Raw genomic sequence first — 17,974 nt, forward strand, 5'->3', positions numbered from 1 at the left:
AGTTTGAAGAACACTTTGCTTGTTAAAGAGGAGATGATTGCAAGGGGTGAGAACGAGCTAAGAGGATGCCATGGGCATATTATAAAGCTTGAAGAAGAGATTGAATAGGCTCAACATGAACCTGAATCTCTTTGGAAGAGGTCGTGAAATTGAGGAATGTAATATCAAAATTACAGGCTAGCTGCACTTGTAGAAGAAAAGAGGAAGACAACGTGTTATTTGATATTATGTTTGATTGTATGCTATTTACTTATGTATTTTGTTAATAATTGTTTGTGTTGTGATATGTGAAATGGTTGTTCTTCATTGGTGTAATTCGGTTTGGTTTTACCTAGATTAATGTAATGTTATGTGGTGTGTTGTAAGCTGTATTATGATCAAATTGGATGTTGTGTCATGATAGTATTTTGTTGATATATATGTAATTTGAGTTGGTTGAAACGATTGAAAGTCCAAAATTTGCACTACGATCTCATGTTCCATTCTAATGCCTTATGTTTTGTTAAAGCAAGTATAAAATTGCGGATTCAAATGAAGAGAACACTACAAATTATGTACCAGATGAGCATATTTTCTGCGATATTATTACCAGACTCACACAAAATGCACATAAATGTACGTAACCTAGAAACAAGATGTTTTGAAAATTTGTCCACCCAATACCCGTTAACCCTCAAACCCGACTCAACAAGTAAACCCTAAAATCCCAGCCGCCACTTCCCCTCCTCAGTTCCTCTCTCTCACTCCCTGTCCGGCGCCGCAGGGCCTCATTCTCCAATCTCCATTTCCGCCTTCTCGGCACTCCGCCGCCAGATGCCAGCCGCCAAATCCCTAGAAAATCGCCTATTTCAATCCTCAGTCATCTCTCAAGTACTCCCTCTCTCAAATTCTCAATCCAAATCTCTCAAGTTTTTAGATTTCTCTCTACAGTCTTATCTCAATTACTCGTCAACAGGTTGGCATTATCATCGGCAAGCTAAGCCCTAATTATGCGAGGTTTTGTGTACGATCTGATCCCAACTCCTCTCACTGACGGTGGATCTCCCACTTGGGCTCTCAAATCAGAACCTGCTACCAGAGAGGACAAGAAGAATCCAGAGGCGGGAAATCTTCGAATGAGTCGCCGCCTTCGATCGGAATTGACAGCGGATTGGGTCGCTGAGCACGCTAGACAAGTAAAAAGAGGATTAATTTGAGAAATTTGTGATCTGGTTGAAGAATTTGGAGTGATTTTTTCTTTTGTTTTCAGGTTTCGAGAATGTTGATAGGTGGTATGCATGTGATTGGTGTTTATTTGTAGGCACCAGAGTCTTCGTTGAAGGCTACTTCGCCTTCAATCATATCTCAGGTATTTATTTTGAAACTGAGGTGCTAAAACAGTTAGTTCAAGAAAAAAGTTATTACTATTCCACCAACCATAATAGGAATCACTAGACATGGGAAATCTTCTATAATGTAGAAGTCGGATTTTAATATATGACTTTATGCTTTCGCATAGTCTGAAGCCAGTAGTAATAGGGTTAAATATGAAATGTTGCACCAGTTAGAGCTTTTAATATTGCAAGCACTAGAAAACTTATATTATCAAAAACTATCAAGTGCCTCTTAGTACGTCCTAAGAGGGTAGAATACTAAGAGATTTTTGCAAAAACTACTTTTGAATTACTTTTCTCATCGAGCAACGTTCCGATGGATATCTCGGTGTCGTCGTCGAAGAAATTAGCGAGGAACTTAGTTTTCATGTCGTCCCAGCTATTCACGCTTCCTGGCATGAGGCGACGATACCAATCGAAGGCGGCTCCACGAAGAGTGCCAACGAAGGACCGTACCATCAGAGGCTAAGAAATCTAGGTAAAATCAATTCTAAGAAATATCATGAAAAACAAGGAAATTGTAGTTTTGTTATTTTACAGAGAACAACCAAATAGCTCTTAATTTATCTCAATACTATTCTACATGTAATAATTACAATGTAATAACTAGAAAAAAATCATACATCTTCAAATTAAATAAAGTGTATGTGCATTGCATAAAGACGCTAATCATGGAGACTTCTCTAATCCATTGTCTTAAATATCCCTGATATAGCCCAATTAGTGATCCTAAACATATATTATTTATATTTGATTTCATTAAGTACATTCGGATTGCATTTTAGTGCATTATACTATAAATGTAAAAGTTTCTTGAACCTAGGACACGATTCAAGAGCTTGAACTAAGAGCTTAAGCATTGATTTAAGGGCTTAAATATCACCACTTTTACGCAACTTGGAGATTAGGTTATCAGCCCCAAAAATTAGTCTCACATCTTTATAATTCCCCATAAGCCCCTCAAATCCTAATTCTTGCAAATTGATTCCAAAATGACAAAAATGCCCTTATCTTATGCCCCCAAAAAACCCCTTTGGTTCAAAAAAACAAAAGACGATGGGAATTTTGGTCATTGAGAGACCAATTTGCAGGATCCATTGGTATGTAAGAGACTAATGAGCAAATTACAAAAAGCATGAAATTAAAAACAATAACAATGTCGGGAAACATAAATAAATAAAAAGTGTTAAGAATAACAGATAGAACTTCAACTTAAATCTTCAACTACGATCGTGGTAAAACTCTCTAAAAATAATGAAAGAATAAAAAGTAATAAGCAAGCTAAACAGAACATTAAAAACATGAAGGAATTGTGACATGCTAAATACTTTTAGCTCAAAATATATTAAGATAGCAAATCATACTCTGCAGAAAAATTGGATTACATGGCAAACTATAAAACATGGTATGAACAAAAAATTCAACAAGATTTACCCATCGAAATCGGTACCATCTCCAGCCTTGTATCGTGTATGTTCCCTAAAAAATCACAGAAAAGTAAATAAAACCCCAAGAAAAATAAATAGAAAACCATAAAACTACGGATTCTATTAGATTGAATATATTCTAGAAGGAGATTGACCGGAAAAAACATGTACTGACAACAAACTGAAATCATAAATAAAAAAGATTATTTCTTTAAAAAAAGGAAATAAAAAACCCATTGAGAAATAACAAAGCAATGTAAATAAATTAGGGGGGCAAATAAGCAAGAAAGTAACACCTCACCCACTGCAAACATACACTAAAGCACAGTAAAACAAAATAATTTAATAAAACTTACTCACGAATTGCGGTACTATCTCCATACTCAGGTAGTGCAAGTTTCCTGGAAATAAAATTCACAGAAAATTAAAAAAACCCAAGGAAACTAAAATAAAAGCAAAACCCATTAATAAAATAAAGGAAAATAAAATATTATGGAAAAAACCAAAAGTAAGAAAATAGATAGGTTTTTTTATTGAAATTCTCTTTAAAAAGATAGATTTCTCTAAATCAAAATAGCTAAAAGGATTATAATAAAAAAAGCTCACCTTTTCGGAGAGGAAGTAAATGGTTGTCCATTGTATGAAGTAAATGGAGTAAAAAATTGACAAAATGAACAGTTTATATTAGGAGAAAAATGGGCGAAACACCTTTTTTTCCCCCTCATTACGATTTTCTGATGATAAACTAAAGCAATGGGTGAAACACCCTTTTTTAAATCTCTGATTTTTTTAACGAGTGTACACGCATTGCGTTTTGAAAAAATTAAAAAAACTTTTTGCTATAATAAAAAATAAAAATAAGAAAAATAAGAAAATTAACCTTAATCTCTCGTTCTGAGTGTCTCTGCGAGGAGAAGAAGCGGAAGCGGCACAAACCCTAGCTCCGCTATATAAATAGTTCTTGCAAGCGGGTCGGTTAGTTTAGGACGCATGGGTAACCAATAAAAGCTTATTCAAATTTTGACAACAAAAACGACCTCAAAGAGGCCCCCCCCACCAATGTCTTGGACTTAATCCTCCTCGAATCCACCAGCGGGCCGATTAGTTTACCAGCGTCTTGGGCCTCAAATCCTATTTATTGGTTACTCATGCGCCCTAAACTAACCGACCCGCTTGCAAAAACTATTTATACAGCGGAGCTAAGGTTTGTGCCTCTTCCGCTTCTCCTCGTAGAGACTCAGAGCGATAGATTAAGGTTAATTTTCTTATTTTTCTTATTTTTATTTTTTATTATAGTAAAAAGTTTTTTAATTTTTTTCAAAACGCAATGTGTGTACACTCGTTAAAAAAATCAGAGATTTAAAAAAGGGTGTTACACCCATTGTTTTAGTTTATCAACAGAAAATCGTAATGAGAGGGAAAAAAAGGGTGTTTCACTCATTTTTCTCCTAATATAAACCTGTTCATTTTGTCAAAATTTTACTTCATTTACTTCATACAATGGACAACCATTTACTTCCTCTCCGAAAAAGGTGAGTTTTTTTATTATAATCCTTTTAGTTGTTTTGATTTAGAGAAATCTATCTTTTTTAAAGAGAAATTTCAATAAAAAAACCTATCTATTTTCTTGCTTTTGTTTTTTACCATAATTTTTTATTTTTCTTTATTATATTAATAGATTTTGCTTTTATTTTAGTTTCCTTAGGGTTTTTTTAATTTTCTGTGAATTTTATTTCCAGGAAACTTGCACTACCTGAGTATGGAGATAGTACCGCAATCCGTGAGTAAGTTTTATTAAATTATTTTGTTTTACTGTGCTTTTTAGTGTATTTTTGCAGTAGGTCAGGTGTTATTTTCTTGCTTATTAGCCCCCCTAATTTATTTACATTGCCTTGCTATTTCTCAATGGTTTTTTTATTTCCTTTTTTAAAGAAACAATCTTTTTTGTTTATGATTTCAGTTTGTTGTCAGTACATGTTTTTTTCCGGTCAATCCCCTTCTAGAATTTATTCAGTCTAATAGAATCCAGAATTTTATGGTTTTCTATTTATTTTTTTTGGGGTTTTATTTACTTTTCTGTGATTTTTTTAGGGAACATACACCATACAAGGCTGGAGATGGTACCAATATCGATGGGTAAATCTTGTTGAATTTTTTGTTCTGACCATGTTTTATAGTTTGTCATGTAATCCAATTTTTCTACAGAGTATGATTTATTGTCTTAATATATTTTGAGCTAAAAGTATTTAGCCTGTCACCATTCCTTCATGTTTTTAATGCTCTTTTTAGCTTGCTTATTATTTTTTATTCTTTCATTATTTTTAGAGAGTTTTACCACGATCGTAGTTGAAGTTCTATCTGTTATTCTTAACACTTTTTATTTATTTATGTTTCCAGACATTGTTTTTGTTTTTAATTTCATGCTTTTTGCAATTTGCTCATTAGTCTCTTACATACCAAGGGATCCTGCAAATTGGTCTCTCAATGACCAAAATTCCATCGTCTTTTGTTTTTTTTGAACCAGAGGGGTTTTTTTGGGGCATAAGATGAGGGCATTTTTGTCATTTAAGTTGAAGTTCTATCTGTTATTCTTAACACTTTTTATTTATTTATGTTTCCAGACATTGTTCTTGTTTTTAATTTCATGTTTTTTGTAATTTGCTCATTAGTCTCTTACATCCCAAGGGATCTTGCAAATTGGTCTCTCAATGACCAAAATTCCCATCGTCTTTTGTTTTTTTGAACCAGAGGTTTTTTTTAGGGGCATAAGATAAGGGCATTTTTGTCATTTTGGAATCAATTTGCAAGAATTAGGATTTGAGGGGCTTATGGGGAATTTTAAAGATGTGAGACTAATTTTTGGGGCTGATAACCTAATCTCCAAGTTGCGTAAAAGTGGTGATATTTAAGCCCTTACATCAATGCTTAAGCTCTTGAATGCTTAAGCTCTTGAATCATGTCTCGGGTTCAAGTAACTTTTACATTTATAATATAATGCACTAAAATGCAATCCGAATGTACTTAATGAAATCAAATGTAAATAATATATGTTTAGGATCACTAATTGGGCTATATCAGGGATATTTAGGACAATGGATTAGAGAAGTCTCCATGATTAGCATCTTTATGCAATGCACATACACTTTATTTAATTTGAAGAGGTATGATTTTTTTCTAGTTATAACATTGTAATTATTACATGTAGAATAGTATTAAGATAAATTAAGAGCTATTTGGTTGTTTTCTATAAAATAACAAAACTACAATTTCCTTGTTTTTCATGATATTTCTTAGAATTGATTTTACCTAGATTTCTTGTGTTGGGAGTTGATTGAGAGAAGTAATTCAAAAGTAGTTTTTGCAAAAATCTCTTAGTATTCTACCCTCTTAGGACGTACTAAGAGGCATTTGATAGTTTTTGATAATATAAGTTTTCTAGTGCTTGCAATATTAAAAGCTATAACCGGTGCAACATTTCATATTTAACCCTATTACTACCGGCTTTAGACTATGCGAAAGCATAAAGTCATATATTAAAATCCGACTTCTACATTATAGAAGATTTCTCATGTCTAGTGATTCCTCTTATGGTTGGTGGAATAGTAATATTTTTTTCTTGAAGTAATTGTTTTAGCACCTCAGTTTCAAAATAAATATTGCATGTACAAGACTTTTTTTCTACTCTTATCAGTGATCGTGGTGATGGTAACTCAGAAGAAAATGAAGCTGTTGGTGCTGTTTCGGAGGATACATTAGAACCCGATGAAATGTAAGATCTTTACAAATGTGCGTGTGTATATAAACTTATTTTTCATATTATTTTTTGATGTAATATTTTGTTACCAGGGATACAGTACGCTTTCCTTCATGTTTTTAGAGAAGATCGTGAGCGCCTCGTACCACCAGTACATCTATCAGCAGCAAAAAGGTAATATATATACATGCATTTGTTAGTTTCTACAACCTGACCCCCCAAGAAATATTTTTTAATATTAATAGTTTGTTTCATCTTGTAGGGAGGCCTGCGATCTACGCTCAGCTTGGAACAAGATGAACGAGTGTAAGGTTGGCTGCAGATGATTGGGAAGTTATAAAGACTTGTACTAAGTTGGCCACAGTTGCAAAAAACATCTTATGATTGAAAGGAAGCAATTGCACTTCGATTTTGTCCACTGGGCCTGCCACCAATGGAAGAAATATGTCGAGGGACCCTATGCTTTGGTCAATGGGTTGGAGAGGGCGACTCGAGTTCTTCAAGCAGAGAATGAAATGCTGAAAACTGAGAAAGAGGAGCTGCTTGAGAGACTTTTACCCGCCGGCGCGTGTAGCTTTGCTAATGTAGTGATAGGCTGGGCATTTTTCTTGTGGCTTCAAACGAAACTAGACGTAGTAAAATATAGTAGTGTGACACTTTCTGTCGTTTTGTTCTGATCTGTAAGTATTTTGACTTACATGATTGCTAAGGAAGATCTTCTGTTGTATTGTATTACTACATATTATCAGTGTCTATTGTATTGTATTACTGCATAAAATGTAGTAGTGTGACACTTCCTCATTTTGTCCTGATCTGTATTACTACATATTATGAGCTTCTATTGTATTGTATTACTACTTAAAATGTAGTAGCGTGACTCTTCCTTATTTTGTTCTTATTTGCAAGTACTTGGACTTACATGATTGTTGAGGGAAATTTTCTATTGTATCTTATTACTACATATTATGAGCTTCTGTTGTATTTTATTACTACATAATATGAGCTGCTGATGATAGTGGAACATAATATGAGCTGCTGATTATAGTTCCACGCTTATTGAATATGGACAAATATTTGGTAATAAAGGTCAGGCAGCTGGAGTTCCACGCTTATTGAATTTGGACGAATATTTGGTAATAAAGGTCAGGCAGCTGGCCTATATATAATTGTGTTGACGAAAACTTTATAGCAATTTGCTACTGCTGTTAGTTATTACACTACCTTGATTTTAGATGGGGGCATTATCTTGTTTTTAATGTATTTTCTGTGCGACCAATTCGACCCTTCTCTCTAAGACGGTTATGCAGGGCAGTCAAGACGTCTAACTGCTTTCATGTTCACCCATCTAAAACTCGAACAACGTGTAGATGATCATGTTTGAAGATCACAGGGTTGAGAGATCCCTGCTTGTAATCGAAGTATGGTGGCTCTCTATAGTTACTGCAGTCATTGCCCTTCACCTATTCATGTCAACAATTTTTTTTGTTTCTGATGTAGAAATGATGGCTAGGGAGTGCATGAAGACGCCACAGTGCATTACATTCACATGACTGATCAACTCGAGTAGGATGGCGACGTGATCCTTTCGGGCATTCTCCTATGCAAGCTTGCTCACTCGGGACAGAAGTAATGCAAAACTCTCTCCCTTTCTCCCACCCATTAATTTATGCAAAGATTAGCTAGAAAAATTCATACATTTTTTGTAATCACCAAATAAGAAGTTAACATGATACACAGTTACGCCTTTGATAATGCGGTACTTGTTTTATCATTGTCTTTATTTTCTATTGATCTAGATCCTTATGAATCAAATTAAGAGGGGACAAAAAAAACCGCTTGAACATTTTCACTTAGAAAGCAGAAAATGGCATTCTATGATAGTGAAATTGAATACTAGTGTTTTAGTTCCGCATACATGTTGCACATGAATATTATATTATCGAAATTTAATTCACATATTAAATCTGATATGTCCAATATGACATCTATCACAATTTGCATGTGTACTACGCAATAGTCTGAAACTAACCCGAAATTTGCATTCTTGTGCTGTTCTTCTATTGCCTTACAGAACTATAATCTAGTGTATAGTTGTGCATATCCACCAACCAAACAGACATTTTGTATATTCACTATTGTTTCTTTTCTTTGTACACAGATATCAAAAAATCCCTCTCAAGTTTAACTCTAAGATTTTATCATGAAATCCTCCTAAACATTGTGAGTCGTAGCTTTTTGATAATTATCCAAAGTTAAGGAAATTATCAAACAATTAGTGTACCTAAAGCAATGAAGCGCGGACAGAGACATCCAAGTCTTAAATTTGTGATTGATTAATTTAAAAGCAAATTTCTTAGCCCCTGCGACCACGCACACTCACCTCATACATATACAAGGGCATAAATAGACTTTGTGGTGCTTCTCAGAATACCCTACATATTTTGTTTCTCGGACTTAAACGATACAGTAGTTTCTAGTTTTAGCGCTCAAATTTTCAAAGTGTCTCAAACAACCTTTGGGGTGACCAAATGGTTTGTTCTGTGCTATTCGGTTCGGTTTGGTCCTAGACATGTAAAGTTGGAAAAAATTTAGCCAAAAAGGACAAAATTCTTACTCATTCAAACTTTTCACTCATTGCATAATCTCAGTTAAAGAGCGACCTTTATAAATCAACTGCTTCACAAATTAAAACCAAACCTGTATCATTTGACATTTAAGATACATAAAAAGTATTAGTGTAAATTACTTATCCACCACTAGAGATTGTGAGATTTAGACAATTATGTTAAGAGGTGTCGGTTCTGTTATTTTATTATCAAATATTCTAAAACAGAAATGATTTGAACTTACAATTTGCTAAAAATGGACTGAATCCAAGAAATTCAGTCAATTTAATCAGTTTGCACCAAAAAGTGCTCACCACTAGATACCCCCATTATTTTTAATTTGCCACGATTAACCCCAAAATTCTAAAGTATTTGCGGGGTTTAACGTAATTTACCATTTTAAATTAGAATGCAGAAAGGGCCTCGGATCCTATTTAATAATGTTGTACAACCTAGTAGAGTTGATAATGAAAATGTAAATGCTCCAAATGAAGATGAGGCTATATCAAATCACTCTCATGAAGCAACATTTGTTCAAGCTGAAGGCTTAAACACAAGGACTCCAATGTCATCTAGAGGGACAATTGTTAACAAATCCAAGTGGCCTCAATACTGGACTACCTATGAAGGTGGATATGAGTCTGATCCTAGGGAAAGTGATGATGAAGAACCCTTGGTGCATAATGATGATGAAGCTCCGGTCAGCAGAGGAATGCTAAAAAAGAAAAAAAAAAGTATAGTATAGTTTCTTTAATGAGGAAGTGGATATGAAAGCAGTTCAACTCACTCCAGGGTTAATGTTTACTTCGACAAAGATTTTAAAAGAAGCAATCCTCAGCTACTCCATTCAGCAACGCTATGACTTGCTTTATCTGAAGAATGATAGAAAAAGGATTAATATTGGTTGTTCTTTATGTCATTGGGAGCTAAATGCAGGACAAGAGGGAGATGATGATGATGTTTGGCAAATCAAGAGCATTAGCCCTCATCATACGTGCAGTAGGACCTTCAAGAGTGGTTGAATCACTAAAAATTGGCTTGCACATGAGTATCTTGAGAAGTTTTTAAGAAATCCAAGATTGAAGACTGCAGAAATTAAAGAAGAGATGAGTTCAACATATGATATCAATATGTGCTTAAGGAAATGTCAAAGGGCAAAAGAAAAGGCTATGAACGCAGCGGATTGGCTATTGAAGAAGCAGTATGGTTTGCTAAAATCATATTTGAGAGAGCTTCGTAGAAGCAATGAGGAGACTACTTACATTTTTTAAGGTTACTAGAAAAAATTAGATTCAGCACAACCAGTAGTTTTTCAAAGATTCTATGTATCGTTTGCATGTAAGTTAGCCTATTCAAATAGAGCAATCTTTTTATCTTTATATTTCAGTACAAATTGCCACTTAGTATTTTAATTTGGCTTATTCATATATAGTTGAATCATGTATATTATGCAGCCATGAAAATGGGTTTCATCAACTATTGTAGACCTATTTTTGAACTTGATGGATGCTTTCTAAAGCATACTTGCGAAGACCAATTGCTATGTGCCGTAGGAAGAGATGGCAACAAGAAGATGTGGCCAATAGCATAGGCTGTCATAGAGGGTGAAACTAAGAACTCTTGGGGATGGTTTATAAGAATATTATCTGATGATCTCAATATGAAAGATGGTGAAGGATGGATAGTACGTCAGATCAACAAAATGTATTTACATGTTTGTTTATTTGTGTTATACTTTTATTTAGAGGCTGTTATGTGATTTCTGTTCACCCGAATATCGGGTCTTGCTAACGGCGGACAAATGCCCATGACCCGACCTGACAAGGCAAAGAGGTAGTTATCCCAAAGGCTTCCAGGGACGACTGGCCTGGACGGCTGGCCTTGTCATCTTTTAGCTTGGTCAACTCGAGAGGCGGTACCAACCGTCCCCTCGCCACAAACCAAAAGACGACCCTGATCTCGAATTCCCCCACTGACAACCCGTCGACTTCGCATTTAATGATGGACAGTCTAGCCATCATTACCATGCCTCCGACACTATTTAAGGTACATCGGATCACACCCGCTTCGTGCATTGCCTGTCCCGTCGCATTTATGGTGAGATGATGTCCACCATCATCCCCAGTCACCACCCATATGGCAACACCTGTGGGGCTGATGCTGACTCTACTGCCAGCTCAGATTCGGTCGAATTACCGATCTATCCCCCTGCCCGACTATAAAAAGACTACCGCAAGAGAAACTAAGGTAGAGACGCGCGCGAGCCAATAGACAATCCAGTTTATAATCCTTTTTAACTATAAAAAAAGGCCATTAACTTGATCGTCGGAAGTATAACGGGGAAGTTAGGCCCCGCCCTCTAACGAACTCAATGTATTTTTCACAGAAACAGGTCACCTCATCCTCAAACCGGATACTCGAAAGAGCAAGCGGCCCCCATTCCCATCAATCTTCCGATTTATTCGACTGTGTGATTATAACCATCAACAGAGGCTATTTAATGTTCTTGTATGATGTTTGACTGAATGTTTGCTTTAACTAGTGGTTGGTTCTAGCTATTCATGAAGTTTGGCCTCAATTAAAGCATAGACAATGTGCTAGACACATATATTTTAATTGGAGGAAAGATCATGGTGGAAGGTTACTATAAAAGCAATTTTAGCATTGTGTAAAGGCAACTGCAATGAGTGGTTTTGCAAGGGAGGTGGCCAAAACTCAAAATATACTCAAAAAGGACATACGAGGATTTCATGGCAAGGGATCCTCATACTTTTTGTAAGTCACACTTTAAATGCCATAGCCAATGTGATTCTGTTGATAACAATATGGCTGAGACATTTAACTCTTTCATCATTCTTGCAAGATACAAACCCATAATTTCAATGCTAGAAGATACTAGGCTTGCTTTGATGGATAGAATGCAAGAGAAAAAAAAAAGTTTTAAGAAATTTAGTTGGTGGTATTTCTCCTAGAATACACAAGAAACTAAAGCTTGTTTATGCTGAACAAATGCATTGTAAACCACATTGGAATAGAAATGATGATGAGGAAGAATTTGAAATACTTCATAAAGGTGTGAGTCATGCAATCCACTTGGGCAAAAAGACTTGTTCGTGTAAATTGTGGGATTTATCAGCAGTTATATGAGCTCATGCTATGAGTGTCATACTATTAATGAGGAAAACTCCAGAGGATTATTTATCTCATTGGTACAAAAGTGAGACTTACAAACAGTGTTATGAATACTTGCTAAATCATGTCCAAGGTAGTACATATTGGGATGCAGAATGGGAGGGCTCAGTGTTGGCTCCTACCAGTGCGAGGAGAAAAATGGGAAGGCCTAGGACAGTAAGGAGAAGGGATCCATCAGGGGGTCCAAAGAATCCTTTCAAAGCATAGGGGCAAGGAGTATCACTCAGATGCGACCATTGCGGGTCCACTGAGCATACAAGGAGAAGATGCCTTGCTGCCCTACTAAGACAACAAACTGCAAAATTACGTTTATTTTCTATATTCATCCACACTATTTCTTTGTTGTTGTTAGGAGTTATGTACATTACCTAAGTTATGTGAATGAACGGGACATGAAGGACGGGTGGTGGGCCACACCCACGTGATTGCCAATTGGGAAAACTTCCCAGGTGAACAAATTGAATGCAGATAGATTGATTGATTGTGGGGGCCACCATGTGAATTGTGAACACGTTGTGTTCTTTGCTTTAGTCCAGCGGAGAAAGAGGCCCATGTACCCGAAACCATGGCCTATAAATACTCTTACTTGTAGGCCTAGGGTTTCGTGCAAGTTGAGGGTTTTTCATTGGGAGTTTCTTTTTTTTTGAATTGGCGGCTGCAACAGGCTTTGGTAAAGGCGTGCAAGGAATTTTTTTTTTTTGCAGAGAGATTTCTTTGGCTTCGTGTGCATTGCAGGGGTCGTGAGCAGAAGAAAAGAGGCGGCCTTTTTGAGATAGTTTGTGCAGTTACTTGTGCCGATTTTGAGTGAGGGATCTAAGAGTTTGTGTGAGGGTTTAGATTGAGTTATTATAAACCCAGTTGTATTCTCTCCCTCTAATAGTAGATCTCCCTCTCCTTGCCCCGTGGACGTAGGCTATTTGCCGAACCACGTAAAAATTAATTTGTTTGTGTTTGTAGCCATTGTAATAGTTTTAGGATCCCTCGACGCGCAATCATAGAGCTGACGAGAGGAAGAGCTAATATCCCACTTTGATGAGATATTAGGCTTTAGATTCTTGTTCCCTTTGAGAAACAAAAATTCTTATTGATCTTTCTCTATTACTGTGCACCGGAAACTCTGTTAAAATTTTCGCTACGCACAACAAGTGGTATCAGAGCTCGGGCTCCGCTTGGGCTATTTGGAGGAGTAGATCGATTTGAAAGCTCGTCTAGGGCTTTGTTTGGTAATAAATGTGGGATTTTTTGATAAAGACTCTATCTTTTCAGTTTTAGATCTATTCTTCATTCGTTAGTGCGTTGAGAAAGATGTCGGGGAAAGAATGTACTTCGGGTGTCGAGGGTGGTGCTTCTGGCGTGAAGACCATTCAGAGTTTGAATATCCACTCTATAAAGATAGATGTGAAGAAATTTAATGGCACAAATAATTTTGGATTATGGAGATGTGAGTTTTTGGATGCGCTGAACGCGCAGAATTTGGAGGATACCTTGGAGTTAGATGGCAAGCCAGATGAGATTGAAGAAAATGTTTGGAAAAAGATGAAATTACAAGTGCACAATTGATTAAGTTATAGTATAAAAAGTTATCGATCCCACGAGGAAGGTGATTTTAAGAGATTATTAGAATTGGTTCTTATGTTTTGTGCGTGACAAAATAGGATTAAAGAATAAATGTGATTGTGGAGAGAGATATGATGAGTGGTTGTTTTGATTTATGTGCAAGTAACAATAAATTAAATTTTAGAGAAAAGAAATACGAATTAAAGAATAAATGAAATCACAAGGTAAGAAAGAAGAATGAATAAAATCAAGAATAAAAAGAAAATTAAAGAAAGTCAAGATGGAGAATTCAATTAAGATATGAGAAATCTAGAATTTAATCCACTAACTAACTCAAATATAAAATACAAACTATTCTCTTTTTATCATATTTTAACTTAGATTTATTAAGTATAGACTATCAAACAATTTAAGAAAAGTATAACCTATCAAATTATCATCTAAGTTAAAAATATTATTCATGATAAAAATAACAACAAGATAGTAATCCTAGAATTCATAAGCATAACCTATCAAACCATTTAAGATAAGCATAGATTATCAAATTCTTCTTCTACCGATTAGTTCACTAGTTAATTATCCTAAACATGAATATTTTAAGTGTAAGAGAATAATTTGCATAATATAAAGGAAATTAGATTAGCATCATATAATTATAAGATTCCTACAAGAATTAATTTCTCATCTTAAGAAATAAAAATAAGAAAAAAAAGAACTAATTACAAAATTAAAAAGAAAATAAAAATCTAAACTATGAATAAGAAATAAATCTAACTACAAAGAATTAAAATCTAAACTACAAAATATATTATAAAAATTAAATGCAAAAAAAATAAATCTACTCTACAAATTAAAGTATAAAAAGAAATAAAAAGATAAGAAAATAAATCTACACTACAAGCATGCATGTAAATCTAACTAATAAGCAATAATAAAGAAACTAGTAAAAAGAAATAAAAGAGAAAAATAAAAAAATACAGATCTTCAAATTGTTCTTCATCCCCATCCTCATCATTCAACAAAGATGAGAAAAAACAAATTTAAAGTGGAGAAAAATTATTATTATTAATTATAATAAAAGTTATAATTTTTAAAAGGCCTTCTCAATTAAGAGTAGCCCTCCTCTCCAAATAAAGTTACAAAATTTTTCACACCTCTAACCCCTCACTCTCTACCCCTATTTATAGTAAGCATCAGTGAATGAGAACTATTGGATTGAAATCTTATCTAAAAACAATAAAAATCAGCCATAGATTCGTAACAAACTGTGCGTCGTATCGATACCAGCATCGATAGGGGTATCGATGTGGACTTGTCTCTTTTTTCAGCCCGCAGCTTCCTCTTCTCTTTGGCTTTTTGGCTTGGGCTTTGGGATTTGATATATTTTTCTTTTCTTCTTTTGGGCTTTGACATTTTTCCTTCTTTTGGTTTTGGCCTTTTGGATAATTTGGCAATTGATTTTCCAATGGGTTTCTTTACTTCATTTCTTCATTAAATCAAGAGTTTTTTGTTGAGAGATTAGAGTTTGAGATTTATTCTTCATTAACCTGTAATTAAAGATAAAAATAACTATTAGTGGTATATTTATTCATATAAAATAGATAATAAGGGTATAAAATTATAATAAAATATGATTATCAGTACCGCATATGGAGGATTGGATGGAATATGAGCTACAATAAAGATATCTAAAGGAGGAGGAGGCAATATGATGAAGCAATGTTAGCCCTTATGTTTTAATGATGATTTACAACCATCATTATCGGTACTAATTGCTTGTTGAGTGATATTATAGTTAATATATATATCAAGCTTGTTAGTACCACATATGAAGGATTGGATAGAATATGAGCTACAACAAAGATATCTAAAGAAGGAGGAGTCAATGTGATGAAGCAAATGTTAATCAAGAACAATATATACAAGTGAAAGCTTCATCAACTTTAAGCAATATCAAAACTCAAAGAAATGTAATTCTATGTGAGGATATTTGCTAGTTTTTTTTCTCTCTAGTGCTAGATTGTAGGCAAGTAGTTATAGATTTTATTTGAAGCTATTGGGATATCACACACACACGTTTTCATACTTATATTTTTGAGCCTTTTGACAAAATATTATTTTTCACAAGTATAAGGACCTATTCGCAAAATGGGTATAAGGACCTATTCGCAAAATTTCTTTTCTAAACAGTTTGCTTTTAGTATTAAAAACATTTTACAATGTTACACAATATTTAGAAATCAATTGAGTATTTTTAAAAAAAGAGTCAAAAACTATTTTTATACATGTATTTGTCATGTATCAGTTTGCGGTCGACCGTCACGGTCGACCGCCTTGAGTCCAGAGACTTAGGATGTTTTTTAGAGGCTCGCAGCCTCCGGTCGACCATGACGGTCGACCGGATGCAGTCCAGAGAGTTTCACGTCGACCGCCACGATCGACTGGCTGCATGTCCAAGCACCCATTTCTAGAGGTACTCGCGGTCGACCGCGAAATTCCCACGGTCGACCGCCGTTCGCCCAACGGGTTTTTTTCAGTACAATTTTAGAAAATCGTTTTTATGGGATTTAGGAAGATTTGGGTATGGGTTTTAGCAGCTGTTCTTTTTCATATTTAAACGCTCATACCCCCCTTCTTCAAGTGATCCAAGCTTATTGAAAATCCTGAGTTTTGTTTTACTGTTTTCAAAAGAGCTAAACTTTCAATCCTGTTTTTCTCTGTTTTTAAGTTCACACCCCAAGCTTCAAATGTGATCTTTCTCCTTGCCATAGGGTTACTGTAAAGGGAGAGATTTTACACTATTTACAACTGTTGTGACCTTGATCTTGTGGAGATTAATTGTGTGGTAGTGAGATCTTTTAGAGATCGTTGTGTAGAAGAAGTTTCGGCTTCCAAACCGGGTTGTGTAGTGGATTCTTCTCGAGAGTGGGGAGCGGGAATGTAGGTCAGCGGACCGAACCTCGTTAACGCATCGCAAGTCACTTGGATAACCATCTCTTACCTTATCTCATTTACTTTGGTTGTTTATTTTATGGTGCTTTGCTTATCTTATTTTTCATTGCATAATTATTGCCTCAAGACCCTAATCATCCCCCTCTAGAGTCTAACAATTGATATCAAAGCTTGGTCTCTATATTTGTTTTTGGTCTAACCACCTTAGAGAAAAGATCAAATTGAGGCTTCATTGAATGTGCACATGCTTGAGGGACAATCCACCACTAGACCCTTATTGTTCACCGGTAGCAATTTTGCCTATTGGAAGACTAGAATGAGGATTTACCTTCGTTGCATTGATCTTGACATTTTAGAGCTCATAGAAAAGAAATATGTAGAAAAGTCCAAGATTAGTAGCATGACCGACGGTGAAAGACTCCTAGCTAATCTAAAGTCAAGGCCATGAATGCCTTAATTTGTGGTATTTCCCCTAATGAGTACAATAAGGTCTCCACATGTGCAACCACGCATAAATTTGGGTGAAACTATGTATTACACATAAAGGAACCCCCAAGTTAAGGAGTCTAAAATTAGTGGGCTTATGCATGATTATGAGTTATTTAAAATGCTTCATAATAAATCCATTGATGCTATGTTTTCTCGTTTTACTAATATCATCAATGAATTACATGGTCTTGACAAGACATTGACTATACAATAGACGAACTACAAGATCCTTTGCTCATTGACTCCGACATAAGAACCCAAACCTACGGCCATAGAGGAAGCTCACGATCTCACTACTCTAGCTCTTGATGGCCTCATTGGCAAGCTTAAGGTTCATGAGAAGAAGCTCAAAGGAAAGGAGAAAGAGGAAGTGCCCCCACGGAAAATTAAGGAGGCATTACCAAAAATGAAGACCATAGCTCTCAAAGGAGCTAGTGATAACTCATCATCTTTGGATAGTGAAGTTGATTTTTCTAGAGAAGTGGCTCACTTCTCTAGAAGAATATCAAGACTCATAAAAATAAATAAGAAGTTTAATCCCTGATCTAACAAAAAATTTTCTTTACGTATAAGAAAATGCTTTGAATGCAATGAACCAGGTTATATTGCCAAAGATTGCCCTAA

At 35.2% G+C, this 17,974-nt stretch overlaps 1 long non-coding RNA gene across 1 annotated transcript; it reads left to right on the forward strand.

The window, feature by feature from the left end:
* Positions 705–7,439, forward strand: LOC109837706. The gene is made up of 5 exons (XR_002246398.1): positions 705–870; positions 956–1,175; positions 1,250–1,348; positions 4,892–6,728; positions 6,817–7,439. It is a non-coding gene; the product is annotated as an uncharacterized LOC109837706 (long non-coding RNA).

This window comes from Asparagus officinalis, chromosome 4 (genome assembly GCF_001876935.1).
Source record: "Asparagus officinalis chromosome 4, Aspof.V1, whole genome shotgun sequence".
Taxonomy (NCBI): domain Eukaryota; kingdom Viridiplantae; phylum Streptophyta; class Magnoliopsida; order Asparagales; family Asparagaceae; genus Asparagus; species Asparagus officinalis.